The sequence below is a fragment of the Sorex araneus genome, chromosome X (assembly GCF_027595985.1).
Source record: "Sorex araneus isolate mSorAra2 chromosome X, mSorAra2.pri, whole genome shotgun sequence".
Lineage (NCBI taxonomy): Eukaryota > Metazoa > Chordata > Mammalia > Eulipotyphla > Soricidae > Sorex > Sorex araneus.
The window spans coordinates 197044252-197052901 of NC_073313.1; positions in this window are offsets into that span (position 1 = coordinate 197044252).

The following is an 8650-nucleotide window of genomic DNA, read 5'->3' on the forward strand; positions in this document are numbered from 1 at the left end:
AATGGTAAGCAAAAAGAGTCCTTCTCTTCTAGTGGCATTAGAGCTGAAACTGTGGTGTTGGCTCCATTTATTTTTAAACCTGATAATTCCACACAATTTTATTCCCTAACATGTGTGCATTACTGGAGTCTTATATAAATTTAAAAAGGCAAAAAGTCTCACAAAAATATAACATCTTTAGCAAGCCAGAACAAATCAAAGTTGTAGAAAATGCTCCCCCCCCTAAAAAAATACAAAAACCAAAAAAGAAAACTGTGAATGCATTTCAAATAATTATAATTCTAATCTGATTATACTATTTTTCAAAATTTGATAATATATTTGATATATTTGTATATCAATCAAATGCTTTGCTATCCCCCCCAATACAGTGGTTATCAGTAGTAGGTTTATCTGTCACGATTTATATTTGAATTTGACAGACTTTCAGTGCCTAAATTGACTCATGTTTAAAGATGCCAAGAATACTTACACATCATCCTAGAAAGAAAATATACATCTGTACTTTCAAGGACCTACAAGAAATTTAAACTCCAAATTTGTTTAAGTTATAAAGAATCTAAAATGGCCTTCTCAGGATGAGTATCTGAGGGATGTTTGAGGAGTTATTATTCTCATTACATTTGGTCATATTGGAGGAGTGCAGTTTGTAAAGAAGAAAAAGATGACTTTTTTAAATGTTTATAAAGTGAGTTGGCAATTTTAGCATAACTCCAGCTCAACAGGTATGAGAAGCACAAAACAATCCAAAACAAGCAGCATTATTCTCTCCAATAACAGTCTTTTAGGAAAGTTAAAGCAGTTCTGAATAAATTGAAAAGAGAGGAATAGAATCCTTCCAGTATCAGAACACAGAGAGTTGTGGTTCACTGGCTCTGTCTCAAAGGACTCAGGAAACTGGGAGGGGCAGCCACTTTCCACACTCCACAGGCCACATGGAAGCTCAGTGGATGAAGAAAAATCCCCAGGGCTAGTGACTGGTCAATTACGAATTGCAATTCAACTGTCTATACAGTTGCCAGAGAAACCAACTTGGGACTGTGGTACCTTTTGAGACATCACCAAAGGATGGCCATGGCTGGTTAGAATATATGACTAAGAACAGCGTTTGATCCATGTGCTGCAACACAATACGGGCGATTCCTCACAGTAATAAAATGCTTTACTAGTTTTAAAAAAAACAGGAGTAAAAGCATATTGTTGTATCAACATACAACCACTCCCTAGTTCACAATTATCTGGTGTGAAACTGAAAAATCTAGCCCTTCTGTCACATTTCAAGGAAATGACAACTATTGAAAACAGAAATGTGGAAACAAAATAATTCTATATAGCAGGTAAGCACCTTGACAAATATGAAGACTTTCAATCATGTCAAACTGTTCTAAAAATGTCCACTTGGCCATCCCTCTCCAGATACTTAATGTTTCCTAACACAAGAATAGAATAAATACAGGAGAGAAATCAATACTCTGCACATCCAAACTGTTCAAGCCTGCCATTGCAATCAAACTTTCTTTTTCTTTGCAAAAAGCTCAGAGGTAGTTTCTCAGTTCAAGGATGAAACATTCTCACCGCTCTTTCTCTAAATATATATAGAGGTAGAGAAATAGATAATAGAAACATTAATTTCCTGAGAATTTAGCTGAAAAAAGTTTTAGTTGTGTTCTCAGCAGTGGTATTTTTTTGACATGGTAGGATTCCTTTATAAATGACCTTGTCATTAAAGCCCCTAATAATGGTTAAAATTTCAGTACTTAATAAATGTTAGGGAAGGTCTTTCTCATGATTTAGTGAAAAATAACTTAATGTACACTCTTAAAAAGGGCTTATTTTCCTTGAACTCTAATACTTATGAAAGCTGTTAAATTAACAGCCCTAGAGACTGGAAAGAAACTTCCATTTAGCCTCACACTCAGTAGCAGAAAAAACTTTCTTAGAAGTTCCGGAAATGATAATAAAGAGACTATATTCATCAAGTCCAAGGCAGGCAGGCAAGAGGTTGGCAGGAGGGTTTTAATAGATCCAGTTTGGGGTTTGAAGAAACACACCTTTCCAAATAAGCACTGTCCTTGAACTCATTTCCAAGAGGCCACCTAATTATTGCCTTGTACCAAGTCATCTGAATAGTCTGTGGGCTTCCTTCTCCAACCTGCTTCCAGAGTCACTGATGTTTTTCCACATTCCTTGTCTTTTCTGCACTTAAAAAGATTTCATTAAAATCAAGCTGGGTTCTTTTTCTTTCTTTGATGATCACTGCTTTTCAGAATAGGACTCAGGGCCTTTATCCTTAGGTACCCTTGTGGTCCTTGGACTATTCCCTCCTAGAACTCTTATGAATTTGACAGCTGGCTCCAGAAGACTGAGACTTCTGAAGACAATATTCATGGTTAGGTGGCCTGAGCTTATGAATCTTTTGAAAAGAATTTATTAATACCTATTGATTTCTAACAATGTTATATTTGCTAAGACGAGAAGCTAAAATATTAGCAATTTGGTTTTTTGGCAAATATTCAAGAATATCATGTATATAGATAAGAAGGTCAATTTTGTCCTGGATAAAAAGAATTTTTCTCTTTAGTTGATTTAAAATATGCTTAGTATTTTTTTGCTCTGAATAATTATTTTTTAACTAAATGACTCACGAAATTATATTTTATATTCAGTTACATTTTAATTCTGTTTCCAGATTCATATATATTATAAAATTTATAGATCATCAAACATTATATAATATTCTATAATCAAAAAATACAATAAATGTTTACTTATTTCTTTCACTTGGTTAAATATTTGAAGGTTTTAGTTGTTAATTAAAATTATTCCTCATTGGGGCTGGAGTGACATAGTACAGTGGGTAGGGCAATTTCCTTGCAGAAGGCTAACCCTGATTCAATCCCCGTCATCCCATATTGTCCTCTGAGTAAAATAACCAGGAGTAATCCCTAAGCACAGAATCAGGAATAATCCATGAGCACCAGGCAGTATGTGTCCCAAAAGCAGAAAAACAAAGTGAATAAAAAGAATAAGGTATGGAGTAAGTTCTAATGTTTAGGCAAATTTGAGAAAAGTGACTGTTCATAGTTCAACAGAACTGAGTTGGAAATGAATTGATGCCATGAGTCAAGTCTAACCTTAAGTTTTGGCTTTAATCACTATATGAATAAAATAAAGTTAATGAACCAGTCAGCAGAGCAGAATCAGTTGGGGAAGACAATAAGTTCTATAACAAAGTGAGATACTGTTGCAATATTCATGTGATAGCCAAAAAATATACTGAGTAAAATCTTTCCTCATTTAAGAATGGACATACTAGGGCCACTTCATTGAGCTCATGAGAATTTAGTTTCTCCCAGTTATTTTTTATCATTTTTATTATTGGTTTCTAGGTCACACCCCACAGCGCTCAGGGCTTACTCTTGGCTCTGTGCTTATAGAGGGCTCAGGAGTGATGGGGTGCTGGAAATAGAACCCAGGTTGACAGCATGCAAGGCAAGTGCCCTGCCTTTGTACTATCATTCTGAAACAAAGTTTCTCCCTGTTTAATGTTGGAGCAGGTAAGAGCTCAAAAAGTGTATTTGTATTTAGAAAATGAATTATTATGTAAATAGCATTCATTTTGACATTTACTATTTTAACTGAAATTTTTCTTGTATCTCTATAGTGCGATTAGTGGTAACTTTTTTTAAAGACATAATCTCCAAAATTAAGCACATAAGAATTGGGTCGAATATATTTACTTAGTAATTATTTATTGAATCTGAATTACTATAGGAGTTAACCTTTGAGATTGTCTCAGATTCAATTTTTAATAGTTCATCAATGATGGGGTGAATTAGGCAAGACAATTTAGGGAAGACATTGACTTTATCCAAATCATGAAGCACTTTGTTAGTTTGCTGGGTTGCCTAAACAAACAAAATATAAAAATGTCACTGTCACTGTCATCTGTTGCTCATCAATTTGTTCGAGTGGGCACCAGTAATGTCTCTCATTGTGAGACTTATTGTTACTGTTTTTGGCATATCCAATAGTGGATATGCCACGGGTAGCTTGCCAAGCTCTGCCATGCGGGCTCCATACTCTCGGTAGCTTGCCGGCCTCTCTGAGAGGGGCGGAGGAATTGAACACAGGTCGGCTGCGTGAAAGGTGAACGCCCTATTGCTGTGCTATCGCTCCAGCCCATAAAAATGTATAGCTTAAAATTATTTTTTCACAATTATGGACACTAAGAATCTTAGACAAAGGTATGAGCAGGAAAGATTTCTCCCTAAAGTCTACTGGCTTAATTTATAGATGACCATCCTTCTACTGAGCCTCCATGTAATTTTTCATTTATAGGAGTCCATGTTAAAATATCATCTTTGATTAATTTACTGCATTGATGAACTCATCTTGATTTAATTGCCATATTAAGAATTTATGTATAAATATTGTCAGATTTTGAAATAATAGGGTTTGGGACTCAACAAAGGAATTTGGGAAATACAATTTAACCATGTGAACCGGTGTAATTTGGAATTACTGTAATCTGTATGACATCCCCAGAATTTCCCTCCCCCCATTTTTTTTTGTTTTGTTTTTGGACCACTCAGAAGCGTTTGGAATTTACTTCTGCATCTGCACTCAGCAATCACTCCTGTTAGAGCTTAGGGAATCATATATGGTACTGGGGATTAAACCTGGGTTGGACATATGTATGGTAAGTGCCCTGACAAACATACTGTAAATCTGAGCTAGAAAGATTAAATGAACCAATATTTAAAACTTTCTGGAGGCACAGGGGGGCAGTTTGGGCCACACACGACTGTGTTCAAGGCATATTCCTGGTTCTGTGCTCAGGATTCATTACTGAAGGTACTCAGGGGACCATATGTGGTGCTAGGGATTTTAAACAGGGTAAGTTGCAAGTGAAACAGGCACTTTATACTAGCTCTTCAGCACTATTTTATGTATTTGTAAGTAACCTTATCTATAATTATCATAATGCTTTTGTCCTTAAATATATCCTAGGCCATTGGTGTTCTTATTGCAATTTCAATTGGAGATGTCAGCAAGTTGATTCAGATTACTACAGGGAGTAGGAGGGCAGAGTGATAGTATAATGGGTAAGACACTTTTCACATGGCTGATTCATGTTTGATCCTTTGCATTTCATACGATCCCTTAAGCACTGACAGGGCTATCCTTGAGCACAAAGCAAGGAATAAGTCCTGAGCACTGCAAGTAGGCCCAAAAACAACAACATAAAGGTGACTACAATGACTTTAGATTTTTTTCCCTGGGGTCAGAGCAATAGTACAGTGGGTAGAGCATTTGTCTTACATGTTGCTGACCCAGGTTAGATCCCTGGCATCCCATATGATCCCCTGAGCACCACTGCGAGTAATTCCTGAGTGCAGACCCAGGAGTATTCCTGAGCATCGCTAGGTATTACCCAAAGACAAAAAAAAAAAATTCCCAAGTACAAATCAAAGTATCTAAACATGCAAAATGGGAATTGTTAAGATTATATATTCTGATAGTTTAGAAAATCAAGCTATGAGACAACTAGATACTTCAGTCATAATTCATTTATTTTTTCTATATTTCAACGTGGAAAACATAATATTTTTAAAAACTATGCAAAGCTATTAAGAATAATTCTCATAATAATCATGAAACATGACTTAAGAAGCAAGAATTTTTTCTAAAAAATAATGCATTTTCTTTCAAACCAACCTTGGGCAGACATTTATGCTTAAATTGAAATTTCAGTTGCAGAACTCTTTAACTTATTCTAAAACAAATGTGAAAAAATAAAAAGAAAAATCAGCTCAGTAAATTTCTGGAATGGAAGAAATAAAAGGAAGAATTGGACATGTTGGGTAAGTCAACTTCTTTTGGAAGTTTTACTTTGGAAATGATTTTCCAAGTCCAGCAAAGGAAACCAGTGAGACACATGAGAGATGTGAAATTAAATCTAACCTACAATTTTGTAGTTTTTTTATACTTAATTGTTGATTATTCTTTTTGTCCTCAAATGACACAGAATATGCTTCTGGGATACTGAGTATACACAGTATATGCTTCTGGGACACTAAGATTTGGGAGAACACAGTACATTTAACTTGCAAGTAATTTAGACTAAGTAAATTTAAATGCTTATTTAATATCATGAAAATGATTTCATTTGTCCATTAGCTGGTAGTAGAATAGGTAAGGAAGTTTATTTTAAAGTCCTTTATTTTTTCTTTTTTAGCATTGTCTAAAACCTAACCCCTCTCCACACAATACTAACAAAAAATATAAACAAACATTTTCAAGGTTATGCTACCCTTTCAAACCAAGACATTTTCTTCGTAAGTTTATTGGCATTTTCTAGTGTAGATAAATCCTACTGTGCCTCAAGTAAACATTTTGTTTGTTAGATATTAAGGATAATACTATGGCTTTCTGCCCAAATCCACCACCTTTTAAGAATTTTGTCTCCTCTGTGCACATAGACTTAAGTATCCAGAGCAAGTTTGAGCACCAAAACTCAGATCCAAGTTTTAAAAAGCATGAATTTATTTCTACTTATCTTTGATGCATAGCTTTGGATAAAAGTACTTAAGGTATGGGCAAGAACAATAGTAGAGCAGGTAGGTTGCTTGTCTCCTTCACAGCCAGCTCAGATTCAATCCTAGCACCCCACAGAGATCCCTGATCCTGCCAGGAGACATCCTTGAACTCAGTGCCAGGAGTAAGCCCTGAGCACTGCCGAGCGTGGCTCCCAAACCAAACCCAAACCAACCAACCAACCAACTAATCAACCAACCAAACAAACTAAAACCCCTTAAGGTCACTAAGTTTCTTCTGTTTAAAAATCTATAATTGAATTTTATAGTTTAAAATCGCTCATTTCCTTCTTATGTTTAAAATGCCATATTCACACAGATTTTTGAAATCTTTAAAGTGTAAAAAACACCATAATGCCTAGTGTGGTTCAAGTAGAGAATAATGCCTACTTTCCCCAACACAGACTGTAAAGAATTGAAGTATGTAGAAGAGAGGCAGATAACTAGATTTTCACCATGATGAGAATGGATTCATTGGGAGTCTCTCTAACTTCTCAGACCCAATCAAAAATTAGACTCACTGCTGAATTTGAAAGCCTCTGGCAGGTCATCCGTGTTGAAATACAGAAGTCTTTTATAGTCTAAAGACCATGGTGTTAAGTCTTGTTTATACTTGATCTTTCTTACAATGTTTTCAGTTTGTCTTATTAAATGGCCGGACCACATTTAACTCTACACTCACTTTGTCCTGGCGACAGTGTTTGATCATAGATTTATAGATCATTTAACACAAGCAACTGCTATCTCACCAACAGCCTTGCTGTCATTAAGCAGCAGCTACTGTCAAAAGTTCAGGAACAGGCCCAGCAGGATGATGAAAAGAATCAAGACACAGTTCCTTCCCAACTGTTACAATAGCAGTGAAAAGCATCTGGTGCCCAGAACTGCTCACAGAACGGGCACCAGAAAATGGTGAGTCTGACTCAATAAGGCTTTTTGGAGTATTGGCTTCCACTTTTCAACTCAATGCCAAGGGACCCTTTAAAGTTCCAAGAACACAAATTAGAAAGTTATTTAAGGTGAAAGTCCTGTAGAATCTCCAGTGTCAAAATCAGAGGATGCTTTCCTAAATATTTTTGAAAAAACAAATAAAACATTCCTGCAAGTATGGACTGACAGGAAAAAATTAAAATAAGTTTGTCAAGGGGCTGGGGTGAGTTCTGGGAGGGAAACTAGAAACATCGATAATGGTATCATGATACTCTGGTGGTGGGAGCGGAGTTGGAAATTACATATCTGAAATTCTATTGCTAAAAGTAGTGCAATTCATAGTACCTAAATAAAAATTACTAATAATAAAAGTTATGTTATTTATCTTCAGTTTTTATTCTCCAGCAAAGCAGTAAGTTTAATTGAACACAACTGAGAATTGGAGTCTTCAGAGTCTTCTGTGAAATATTCATGGATACATTGGGATGTGTGTGTGTATGTGTGTGTGCATGTGTGTGTAAAATCAATGAGTGAAGGCTTAATAGGCTAGTTGGTTAAGAATGATGAAGAAAGAAAAGATTCCACACACACACACACACACACACACACACACACAAGTCAGAAAGGACAAAACGCAATAGAGAAGGAGGAAAAGTTAAATTTGGCTGAGCTATCAAGTGTATCAAGTGTGAAAAATTGACAAAGACAAAAGTATAGTATTTACTTTATTCTAAAGTGCGGATATAGTAGAACTATTAATAAATTACTTTAGTACATAAAACCATATAATAAAATGCACATAGTATTGGAGCATGGTGGGCAAACATTATAATGGATTAAGAAATCTTACAAGTGCTAATAACACCATGGCTTCTTCACAAGGACTGAAGTTGCAATGTCTTAAACTTTAAAGTGAATATTAATGTCCCAAATATTTTGTAACAATTATTTGGTAGATATTGATTACTTTTCCAGTACTTGTCAGTTATCTTTGGTTGAATGAGAAATCTAGAAATAGGATATTCCCAGGTTAGTTCATGAGCTCAGTGGCCTCATCTAGAATCTAGATTCTATTGAACCTTCTGCTTTAAGTTATTTTCTGACTCATTACTTCACAATTT